Source organism: Bufo bufo, chromosome 5 (assembly GCF_905171765.1).
Source record: "Bufo bufo chromosome 5, aBufBuf1.1, whole genome shotgun sequence".
Lineage (NCBI taxonomy): Eukaryota > Metazoa > Chordata > Amphibia > Anura > Bufonidae > Bufo > Bufo bufo.
In genome coordinates this window covers 429505819-429518333 of record NC_053393.1, presented here as the reverse complement: position 1 = coordinate 429518333, position 12515 = coordinate 429505819, and positions in this window count along the sequence as shown.

Below are 12515 nucleotides of genomic sequence, written 5' to 3'. Positions count from 1 at the left end.
CTCCAATGCACCAGATATTGAAGAGAGCGGCGGACCCGACGAGAATTAACAATTTTGGATATCTGAAATTCTAGATTACCATCCACGACAACAGGAGGGGGTGGCAGCGGTGATGGTTCTAGAGGTGGAACATATTTTTTGAGTAACGACTTATGAAAAACATTATGAATTTTAAAAGTCTGAGGTAACTCCAGGCGAAAAGCCACGGGGTTCATGATGGCTACAATTTTGTAAGGGCCAATAAACCTAGGACCCAGTTTCCAAGAGGGAACCTTCAATTTAATATTCCTAGTAGACAACCACACATAGTCATTCACTCCTAGGTCCGGACCTGGCGACCGTCTCTTATCAGCCATGCATTTGTATTTACCTCCCATATTTTTCAAGTTAGCTTGCACCTTCTGCCATACCGATGAAAGAGATGACGAAAACCGTTCCTCTTCGGGAACCCCAGAAGACCCCCCCTCTTTGAAAGTACAGAATTGGGGATGAAAACCATATGCACCAAGAAATGGTGACTTGCCAGTGGATTCCTGACGACGATTATTTATGGCAAACTCAGCTAACGGTAAATATGATGACCACAACTCTTGGTTTTCAGACACAAAACATCTTAGATATGTCTCAAGGTTTTGGTTGGTACGCTCAGTCTGTCCATTCGACTGAGGATGGAAAGCAGAGGAAAAGGACAAGTGTACCCCCAAACGAGAACAAAAAGCTTTCCAAAATTTAGAAATAAACTGGGTACCCCGATCCGAAACAACATCGGAGGGGACCCCGTGAAGCTTCACGATTTCACTGACGAATACCTGAGCAAGAGTCTTAGCATTAGGTAGTGCGGGTAACGCAATGAAGTGTACCATTTTGCTAAACCTGTCCACTACTACCAAAATAACTGTTTTACCTGCAGACAAAGGTAAGTCAGTGATAAAATCCATTGACAGATGTGTCCACGGTCTATTGGGAATGACGAGTGGTAATAGAGACCCTGCAGGACGTGTATGTGAAACTTTTGCGCGCGCACAGGTAGAACAAGAAGACACAAAATCCAATACATCCTGACGCAACCTTGGCCACCAAAAACGACGAGACAATAGTTCCAAGGTTGCTTTACTACCCGGGTGCCCAGCAAGTGCCGAATTATGATGTTCCTTTAATAATTCGAAACGTACGTTCAACGGTACAAACAATTTCTCTGAGGGGCAAGAGACCGGGGCGTCCCCCTGGGCCTCTAACACCTTCCCCTCCAAAACAGAGTGTACCGCAGAAACAACCACTCCTCTTTGAAGAATGGGTACCGGATCACTCACATTACCCCCTCCAGGGAAACAACGAGATAGTGCCTCAGCCTTGGTGTTCTTTGCCCCAGGACGATAGGTAATCACAAAGTTAAACCTGGTAAAAAATAGCGACCACCTAGCCTGTCTAGGGGTGAGACGCTTAGCTGATTCGAGGTACAGAAGATTTTTGTGGTCCGTAATTACAGTGACGGGGTGGACTGCCCCCTCTAAGAAATGACGCCACTCCTCAAACGCAAGTTTAATAGCTAATAGTTCCCTATTGCCAATATCGTAGTTCTTTTCTGCTGCAGATAGTTTTTTAGAAAAGAAAGCACAAGGACGCCATTTGCCAGGAGACGGACCCTGAGACAGCACCGCCCCCACTCCCACCTCTGACGCATCGACTTCAACAATAAAAGGCTGAGAGACATCAGGTTGGACCAGTACAGGTGCTGAGGTAAACCTCTCTTTTAGAGAGGAAAAAGCAACTTTAGCGGCGTCAGACCATTTAAAAAAATCAGTCCCCTTCCTAGTCATATCAGTAAGCGGTTTTACAATAAGTGAATAATTTTTAATGAATTTCCTATAGAAATTCGCGAAGCCCAAGAACCGTTGTAGTGCTTTGAGGTTCTCAGGAAGATCCCAATCTAAAATTGCCTGGACCTTCCTAGGATCCATACGGAAACCTGACGCAGATAAAAAATAACCCAGGAATTGTATCTCCTGAACGGCGAAGACACATTTTTCAATTTTAGCATATAATTCATTCGTCCGTAGGACCTGCAGTACTTGTCTGACATGCACCTCATGTGTTTTCAGATCGGACGAATAAATTAAAATATCATCTAGGTATATTACCACAAACCTGCCGATTAGATGACTAAAAATGTCATTAACGAAATGTTGAAAGACGGCAGGAGCATTGGTCAGACCGAAAGGCATAACTAGATTTTCATAATGCCCCTCAGGGGTGTTAAACGCTGTCTTCCACTCATCCCCCTCCTTAATACGAATCAGATTGTAGGCACCCCTAAGATCAAGTTTGGAGAACCACCTAGCACCCGCAATCTGATTAAACAGGTCAGGAATGAGAGGAAGAGGGTATGGGTCTCGGATGGTTATCTGATTTAATTCGCGAAAATCTAAGCAAGGACGCAGGCCCCCATCTTTCTTTTTAACAAAGAAAAACCCTGCAGCCACGGGTGAAGAAGAGGGTCTGATGTGTCCCTTAGCCAAGCTCTCGGAGATATAATCTTTCATGGCTTGTCTCTCTGGACCCGAAAGATTATATAACCTGGTCTTGGGTAATTTTGCGCCGGGAATAAGGTTAACCGGGCAATCATAAGGACGATGAGGTGGTAACTTCTGACAACCCTTTTCAGAAAAAACATCCTCAAAGTCCGAAATAAATGTAGGTAGGGTAGTTATGGAGGCGACTAAGCAATTGCTATTTAAGCAATTTTCTCTGCACTGCTCACTCCACTCCAATATCTCCCTGGCCTGCCAATCCACCACTGGATTGTGCGCTACCAACCAGGGAAGACCCAGCACTACCGGAGTGGGAAGCCCCTCCAGAACATAACCTGAAAGCATCTCGTTATGGTGGTCCCCTACCCGAAGGCGTAAATTATGAACCATGTGCGTGAGGTTTCTCTGAGACAGGGGAGCAGAATTAATAGCGAATATGGGAATGGGTCTCTGTAAAGTACAGAGAGACAAACCCAAAGTGCGGGCAAAATGGGCATCTATCAAATTTACCCCTGCTCCACTGTCTAGAAAGAAAGAAATAGTCTCCGTCTTATCACCAAAAATAATAACCGCTGGCAACACAAATTGCGATGTACGTATGGAGGAAACGTATACCCCCGGCTGACATCCTCCACACAGCCTGGGGTTAGTAGTTTTTCCGACGGTCTTTTGTTTCTGAGGAAAGAAGGACAGACATTAATGAAATGACCCCTCTCCCCACAAAAAAAACAAACCCCACGCCTACGGCGAGCCTCAGGAGGACGGACCTGACGAGTAGTTCCTCCTAGCTGCATAGGCTCGTCTAAGTCCGTACAGACTAACTGCTGCTTGGGAGGGGTTACCAATTGCTCCGGTTTTTTCAACCTGACCCTAAGGCGTCTATCTATTCGGATAGAAAGGGACATAACCGCATCAAGGGAAAAGGGGGTCTCATATAATGCAAGCGCATCCTTAACCCTTTCGTATAACCCAGAGCAGAACTGACTCCTGAGAGCCGGGTCGTTCCATTGGGTATCCGTAGCCCACCTACGGAATTCAGAGCAATACTCCTCTACCGGCCGCTCTCCTTGTAAGAGTCTCCGTAATCTTGATTCAGCCAGGGCGACTCGGTCAGGGTCATCATATATGAGACCCAAGGCCCCAAAAAACTCATCCACTGACCGAAGAGCCTGGGAATCAGTAGGTAAAGAGAACGCCCAGGACTGCGGATCCCCCTGCAGCAGGGAAATAACAACCCCCACCCGCTGATCTTCATTACCAGAGGAGTAAGGGCGCAGTTTAAAATATAACTTACAGGCCTCACGGAATGTCAAAAACTTGTCCCTTCCCCCAGAAAATCTGTCAGGGAGAGGGACCTTGGGTTCCGCAACAACCTGGTTACCAGTAGCAACCGCTGGGCTTGCAGTCAGTTGTAATTGCTGCTGTTGCTGGAGGACCGACGCCTTCAATCCTACCACCTCCAAAGACAGGCCATGAAATTGTTTGGACAGAGCAGCAATTTGATCCATACTGGATTCTAAGTAGGTAAAAATTATTATTATTATTTTTTTTTACCTACACAAAATAATGGCCAGAGATAATGTAATGACCGACGACACGCACAGGGAGGAAAACAGGGAAAGCCCTGCCCAAGGGAGAGGGAAAGGTGGTGACCCCTAACTCACCTTGCGGCTGGCACCTGACTGCCCTGACGTCCCTAGACGGGTTCCTCACCCGTGCGGCGATCGCGTGCCTAAACCCTGGCTTTCCCTAATATGAGCCCTGGATAGTGAACAGGCCCGTGGGATCGCTAGTCCACACCACTATCACTAAGAGGGAAACACCAGGGAGAGGACAGACAAAACATACAAACACATACACCCAGGTGGGCGACCACAATAAACCAAAAAGGTCCAACAGGGATCTGGAGGGTAGCGTACTGGACCAACTACCAGCGAACGCAGCAACACAGCTCCAGAAGGTCAGAATAGATGTCCAGGCAGGAAGCTCTATCTCTGGCAACCAGAGAAGTGTGAGAGAGAAATATAAGGAGGTCTGGGAGTGCTGGACAAGGAACAGCTGAGGAGAAGCCAAAAGGGTTTGCTAAGCAAACCCAGAAAGCTACCATAAGGAAAACAGCCCTATCTTAAATAGAGCGTGCAGCCAACCGCTGCGACTTCCTGACCCCGGGTATAACGGAGTCAGGCGTGGTCCTCGACACCCTCGTGACAGCCATACTCTACCTCATTGTGGGCTTGCACTGCAGCAGCGTCTTTGAGATTTCCTTGTTTCCTTTAATTGTTTTGAATCATTCCTTTTTGATGTGCTGCTCATTTTGGGAGATAGAAATCTGTTATTTTTGAAAAAATAGCAGCAAGAAAACAGAAATACCAGTATCTATAGCAGTAGAAACCAAGTGCTCCAACTTCTGATTTACTAATGTATTTACATTTCAAGTTGAAATCCTTTTTAATGACATTGCAAACTTATGGCAGAAGGCTGGGCATAGCGTGACTGAGATCAGCTCTAATGTTATGAAGAAATGGCAGTCTTGGTTAGACAGATTTTATGAAACTGAGATTTCTTTACTATGTTCTGGCCTTTGCCTGTGTGCCATATTCTATAAAATGGCCAGTCTTACTTGAAAATGCAAAATAGAAGAATGAAAGGGGTTGTTTGAGATTGTGATATTGATGGGCTATCTTGAGGATAGGTCATCAATATCTGATCGGTGGGGGTCTGACTCCTGGCACCCCTGCTGATGAGCTGTTTGAAGAGGCCATTGAGCGCCGTGGCCTTATCCTAGGCCAGTGATGTCACATTCATCGGTCATGTGGCCTAGGCACAGCTCAGCCCTATTTAAGTGAATAGGGGTGAGCTGCAATACCAAGAACAGCAGGTATCAATGGATGGCCCTGTGCTTAGTAAGCTGAAAGGAGGCCACAACCCTCATCAGACCGCTGCAGCCTCCTCAAACTGCTAATTGGCAGGGGTGCTGGGTGTCAGACCCTCACCGATCCTGAGGATTGGTCATCAATATATAAATAGTGGAAAGCCCTTTAACCCCTTAGGGACGCATGACTGTCACGGCAGACAGGAACTCAGATATACAAACAACCAAATACACAAGTGTCTAGGCTAGATGCTGGGGACAGGTCATCTCCTAGCACATCCCTGACTTCTCTCCCTATGCTGTTAAGCCCACTTTCAGACCTTAATGGTAGGAATGAAGTGTCCACGTGCCTGGACTGCAAACACCCTAGAATCCCTGAGATGGTGAGAGGGGAGAAGGGGCAGAAGACACACAAATAGCCTAGACCGCAAACAACACAAGCAGAAATCAAACTTATCTGAGCTGGAACAGACAATCCTTCCTTCCTTGAATCCAAGGCCAGACAGAAAGCTATAACACGCAAGGCCCTCTGGGATTGAAGGCAATTTAAGCCAATGACCCCACCCAGAGCACCTGAAGGAAGGCGGATCCAGCATGATTCCAAAACAAACAAAAGGTTAGACACGTGCTGCCAATCTGACAGACCTCCGCACACCGTCAGAGCCGGGCATGACAATGACGTACCGGTACGGCATGTTTCCCGAGTCCTTAAGGACCCATGAAGTACCAGTACGTCATGGGTTTAAACCGCGATTGCAGCGCGGCAGGGGTTAATCGGAACAGGATGCCCGCTGAAATCATTCAGCGGGCATCCTGTCACAACGCCGTGGGGGTCATGTGACCCCCTGTATCAGCGATCGGCGCAAACCACAGGTCAATTCAGACCTGCGGTTTGCAGCGCTTTCTGCAGTTTCTGATCCCCGCAGTCCCTGATCGCGGGGATCATAAACTTTAAAATGCCCAAAATTAAGATTTTTTTCACCCCCCCTGCACCCCTGAATGATTTTATGCCGGCGGGTGTTGCAGGAAGGGGGTTGCAGGCGGTGCGGGAGGCGGGCGGTGCGGCAGGCGGGATCGCGATCCCCCACCCGCCTCCTCTTGAATATTCATTGGCGTCCAGTGGGTATACCAGAGTGTCAGCACATTGCTGACACTCTGGTATAAACGGCTGACATCTGTGATGTCAGCCGTTTAACCTTTTCCATACCGTGGTCCGTACGGACCGCTGTATGGAAAAGGTTAACAGTCAGGGAGCTCCCTCTCCCATCGGGGGGCTGCTGTGCCTTTGCAGCCCCCAGACAGGATGGGGTCACAGAGGGAGGGAGCCCCCTGTGACGGTATCATCTGTGTCACCGTCGAGTATTCCCTTCTTCCCATGAAATAGCACAGCCAAATAATGCACAGAGCAATAAATCGCTATTATCGCTAGTATCGCTGGTATCGCTGGTATCGCCAGTATCGCTGGTATCGCCAAATAAGTCCATACATGAGCCAAAGCTGAATGCTGGAACAAGACTTTACTGGAAGCAACACAGGCATTCAACATACCATTTCTTTTATCCCCTGCTCCCATGCAAGGGAGACACCCACAATAAACATACATTAACCCATAACACAAAGGTTACAACCCACATAACATCCTCCCCTCTGCCTGTGATATAATTATGGTACACAATGGTTAACATAATTATCACAGGCAGGACAATACACAATGTCTTTTGTCCTGGAGACAATTGAGAAGTGATCCACTTATCTTTCCAAGGACAGAGGCAAGACTCCATTAGCCACATGGTAGCAAAAGACAGCAAAATACATGAACTTATATAACTATGCAGCTATTGCATAAAACCGGTGCATTCAACATGGGACCGTAATCACATGGTAAGAGGCTGGCAAGTAGTCCTTTCCAAGTACTCGTGGCAAACTCAAAAGAGGGGAGTTTGTCACCCCCCCCTCCTTCCCCTTCCCCATCTGCTCAGTTGTGGCAGACGGGGAAGGTTCCCGTGGCAACAGGACGCCTTCTCAGGCATCCTGCTGTCCATGGTGCTGAACAGATCTGTGCTAAAGGCATCAGACCCACTGGATCTTCAAGAACCAAGTGGGTCTGGGTCAAAATTTTTTTTTAAAAAGTGAAAAAAAATACATTTATCACTGAATAAAAATTAAAAAAATTAAATGCACTACACATATTAGGTATCACCGCGTCCGTAACAACCTGATCTATAAAACGGTCATGTTACTTTTCCCACACGGTGAACGCCATAAAAATAAAAAAATTAAAACTATGAGGAAATTGAAATTTTGCCCACCTTACTTCCCAAAAAAGGTAATAAAAGTGATCAAAAAAGTCGCATGTACGCCAAAATAGTACCAATCAAACCGTCATCTCATCCCGCAAAAATCATACCCTACCCAAGATAATTGCCCAAAAACTGAAAAAACTATGGCTCTTAGACTATGGAAACACTTGTTTCAAAAATGAAATCATTGTGTAAAACTTACATAAATAAGAAAAAGTATACATATTAGGTATCGCCGCATCCGTATCGACCGGCTCTATAAAAATATCACATGACCTAACCCCTCAGGTGACCACGGTAAAAAAAAAAAAAAAAAAACGGTGTAAAAAAAGCCATTTTTTGTCATCTTACGTCACAAAAAGTGTAATAGCAAGCAATCAAAAAGTCATATGCACCCCAAAATAGTGCCAATCAAACCGTCATCTCATCCCACAAAAAATGAGACCCTATCTAAGATAATCACCCAAAAACTGAAAAAACTATGGCTCTCAGACTATGGAGACAGTAAAACATGATTTTAAAAACTGTAAAACTTACATAAATTAAAAAGTTGTATACATATTAGGTATCGCCGCGTCCGTGACAACCTGCTCTATAAAAATACCACATGATCTAACCTGTCAGATGAATGTTGTAAATAACAAAAAAAAACGGTGCCAAAAAAGCTATTTCTTGTTACCTTGCCTCACAAAAAGTCTAATATAGAGCAACCAAAAATCATATGTACCCTAAACTAGTACCAACAAAACTGCCACCCTATCCCGTAGTTTCTAAAATGGGGTCACTTTTTTTGGAGTTTCTACTCTAGGGGTGCATCAGGGGAGCTTCAAATGGGACATGGTGTATAAAAAAAAAACAGTCCAGCAAAATCTGCCTTCCAAAAACCGTATGGCATTCCTTTCCTTCTGCGCCCTGCAGTGTGCCCGTACAGCAGTTTACGACCACATATGGGGTGTTTCTGTAAACTACAGAATCAGGGCCATAAATAATGAGTTTTGTTTGGCTGTTAACCCTTGCTTTGTAATTAAAAAAAATATTAAAATGGAAAATCTGCCAAAAAAGTGACATTTTAAAATTGTATCTCTATTTTCCATTAAATCTTGTACAACACCTAAAGGGTTAACAAAGTTTGTAAAATCAGTTTTGAATACCTTGAGGGGTTTAGTTTCTTAGATGGGGTCACTTTTATGGAGTTTCTAGTCTAGGGGTGCATCAGGGGGGCTTCAAATGGGACATGGTGTCAAAAAAAACTGTCCAGCAAAATCTGCCTTACAAAAACCTTACGGCGCACCTTTCCCTCTACGCCCTACTGTGTGCCCGTACAGTAGTTTACGGCCACATATGGGGGGTTTCTGCAAACTACAGAATCGGGGCAATAAATATAGCATTTTGTTTGGCTGTTAACCCTTGCTTTGTTACTGGAAAAAATGGATTAAAATGGAAGATTTGCCAAAAAATTTAAATTCTCAAATTTCATCTCCATTTGCCAATAACTCTTGTGCAACACCTAAAGGGTTAACAAAGTTAGAAAAATCAGTTTTGAATACCTTGAGGGGTTTAGTTTCTTATATGGGGTCACTTTTATGGAGTTTGTACTCTAGGGGTGCATCAGGGGGGCTTCAAATGGGACATGGTGTAAATAAACCAGTCCAGCAAAATCTGCCTTCCAAAAACCATACGGCACACCTTTCCCTCTACGCCCTACTGTGTGCCAGTACAGTAGTTTACGGCCACATATGGGGTGTTTCTGCAAACTACAGAATCGAGGCAATAAATATAGCATTTTGTTTGGCTGTTAACCCTTGCTTTGTTACTGGAAAAAATTGATTAAAATTGAAAATTTGGCAAAAAATCTAAATTCTGAAATGTTATCACCATTTGCCATTAACTCTTGTGGAACACATAAAGGGTTAACGACGTTTGTAAAATCTGTTTTGAATACCTTGAGGGGTGTAGTTTCTAGAATGGGGTCATTTTTGGGTGGTTTCTATTATGTAAGCCTCACAAAGTGACTTCAGACCTGAACTGGTCCCTAAAAAGTGGGTTTTTGAAAAATTTCAGAAACATTTCAAGATTTGCTTCTTAACTTCTAAGCCTTGTAACATCCCCCAAAAATAAAATATCATTCCCAAATTGATCCAAACATGAAGTAGACATATGGGGAATGTAAAGTAATAACTATTTTTGTAGTTATTACTATGTATTATAGAAGTAGAGAAATAGAAACTTGGAAATTTGCAATTTTTTACACATTTTTGGTAAATTTTGTATTTTTTTATAAATAAAAATGAATTTTTTTGACTTCATTTTACCAGTGTCATGAAGTACAATATGTGAACAAAAAACAATCTCAGAATGGCCTGGATAAGTCAAAGCGTTTTAAAGTTATCAGCACTTAAAGTGACACTGGTCAGATTTGCAAAAAATGGCCAAGTCCTTAAGGTGAAATAGGGCTGAGTCTTTAAGGGGTTAAAAATAAAAAGACTGACCTCCTCCTACAAGGTCATACCCCCCCAGCAGAATTTCTGCAAGCCAACATTACGGTTATCCCCAAACCCAACAAAGACCCATTGAACCCTTCCAACTACAGACCAATATCCCTCCTCAATTTGGATAATAAAATTTTCACTTCCATTTTGGCCCGGCGGTTGAACAACATTCTACCAGATCTTATACATAAGGATCAGGTAGAGTTTATACCCGGGAGAGAAGCCCCTGACAACATTAGAAAAGTATTGAACCTCATTCAAGTTGCTAACCAGCGCAACACTCCCCTAATACTGTTAGCGTTAGATATAGAAAAAGCCTTCGATTCGGTCACCTGGGACTATTTGAACAAAGTCCTTACTAGAATGGGGGTAGTTGGCCGTTTTCTTACAGCGGTGGGCTCATTGTAGTCTTGCCCTGAAGCAAGCCTTAAACTTCCCACCTCTTGTCCATCCCCTATACGGATCCACAGAGGTACTCGACAGGGTTGCCCATTATCCCCTGCCCTCTTTGCTATGGCTATGGAGCCCTTGGCCATTCATATTAGGAACAACCCTGACATCAGTGGATTGACTGTGGAGGGGACAGAGTACAAACTGAGCCTATTTGTTGATGACTTGTTGATGTCCGTCACCAATCCCATAGTGTCCCTCCCAAATTTAATGCAACTGCTAAAAGAATTTTTGGAAGTCTCGGGCCTTAAAATTAATCACAATAAGTCAGAACTCCTCCTCTGTAATGTTCCCCCACAAAAGAAAGATCAGCTGTTGTGTAATTTTCACTTCCAGCATAAACCACACTGCATCTCCTATCTAGGGACGCTATTGCCGACCAAAACTGAGCTTGTTTACAAATTTAACTTCCCCTCGATGTACAGTAAAATTAGACAAGAATTGAAATCCTGGACCTCATTACCGGTTTCATGGGTTGGTAGGATTCATATAATAAAAATGGTAATACTTCCAAGACTACTGTACCTGTTCAGGACCCTCCCAGTCCCAGTCCCCTCGGCAGATTTAAAATCCCTACAGAGGGACGTCATGAAGTTCATCTCTAAGTCTACTATGTGTAAACACAAGACCCAGGGGGGATTGTCAGTCCCAGACTTCTTGAAATATTACAGAGCAGCAAGACTGGCACAACTATTTTTAACACACTTAGATTAAAAAAAACAGCCACTTTGGGTCGCTCTAGAGATGTCTAACATGGCTCCCTATACTTGGACAGCCTTGATATGGATGGTTCCTTCATTACCATCGACCATCCGCACCACATCCCTCCTATCGCATTACTCATTGATACTCTGGAGGTCAGTGCGCTTTAAATATAAGCTACAATGCACACCATCCCCACTGACCCCGATTTTTGGTAATCCATTGTTTCGCCCAGGTTTGCATTACCCGACCTTCCACTGGTGGATTAGCAAGAACCTATGCTCTCTACATAAATTCCTACGAAGGGGTATACTAGAATCCAAGGGCGACTTTTTGGGGAAACACTCTCCTCCTGTAGGAGAACATTTCAATGTTAACAGGATTTTCTCCTTTCTAAGGTCATTGGTTGGACCAACCCAAAAGCTAGATTTTGCCCCTTTTGAAAGAATGATCGTGTACTCCCTATATAAGCAAGGTCTACTATCCAGAATATATGGATTTCTTGATGTTCATCCAGAAGGGGTAAAACTTCCTGATATGTTAGCTTGGGAAAATGACATTGGTTCAGAATCTTCTATCTCCACATGGTTCCAGCGGTCTCAAACGCTTACGAAAGGTTCCTGGCAGGTCACGCTAGCTGAAACCTCCATAAAAATCCTGCATAGGACATACATGGTACCATCCAGGCTGCACCTTATGTATCCAGAGGTTTCTCCGAAATGTTTTAGAGGGTGTGATGCGGATGGTACAATGCTTCACATTTGGTGGAGCTGTGCTGTGGTGAAGCGCTTCTGGGATCAGATTTGTTCACTGATCACCACTGCCCTAGGCTGTAACTATTCCGCTACAATCCCTCACTGCCTACTAGGCGACAGGCCTTCAGGGCTATCCACTCCCAAATTCAAATTGTCGCAATTTATTTTGCTAGCTGCGAGAATCCACGTTGCTTTCAAATGGCGCACACCCTCACTTAGCAAACAAGCGGTTATAGATAGGGTTAACAAGTTGCTTCTTTGTGAGAGACTGACGGCAATCAGGTCGGATACGATAGCTATTTTTGAGAAGGTTTGGGAACCGTGGCTGTCATCCACATTTTCTGTGGACCTTAGATACACCTTCATGCTATAATATGATAATTGTAATCTGTACAGTCACTCTTTGTACTTGTCTTTCT